Source organism: Oryzias melastigma, unplaced genomic scaffold (assembly GCF_002922805.2).
Source record: "Oryzias melastigma strain HK-1 unplaced genomic scaffold, ASM292280v2 sc01863, whole genome shotgun sequence".
In the NCBI taxonomy this organism is placed as follows: domain Eukaryota; kingdom Metazoa; phylum Chordata; class Actinopteri; order Beloniformes; family Adrianichthyidae; genus Oryzias; species Oryzias melastigma.
The window spans coordinates 5183-5798 of record NW_023418443.1 but is presented as its reverse complement, the minus strand read 5'-3'; positions in this window follow the sequence as shown (position 1 = coordinate 5798).

Genomic DNA, 616 nt, shown 5'->3' with positions numbered 1-616 from the left:
TCATAACGGCGCACTCACAGCGTGTGTCTGACCGGCCCGCATGATGTGTCCGGTCCGGTGCTGCTACTGCCCGGAAAAGAGTAAAACTGTCCCGGTTTTGGTCCGTTTTCCCAGAAATTCATCTTCAAACCGTAAGACTCCATGTTGACTCTACAGGAAATGACGTCAGGGTTTTGTTTCGTTGGAAAGTGCTTGACATTGAAGGGAACACTACTGCCACCTACTGGCCGGAGGATTTTAAGACTCCACAAAACAAACCGAACCGTTCTTTTTATTTAATATATTTACTATTTCTCTTATATGCCGCAATTTTTTTCTAATTTAAAATTAGATTTTTCGATTTTATTTCAAAATTATAACATTTTCAGGCATACAACTATTTCTATAGCAACATTTTTTTTTATTAAATTAGTTTCAAACATTTCAATAAAGCAATACAGTCAATATAATACAAACGTATACTTAATAACAACAAAAATAACTTATTTAGGTAATTTTCTATGCACTCAAAGTCACCTTACAAAAACAAAAACATTAAAACAATCCAATCCTGGGGCCCCAACTTGTACACACAATAGAAGCGTCTAAAATAAACTTAATGGCCATTATTATTGAA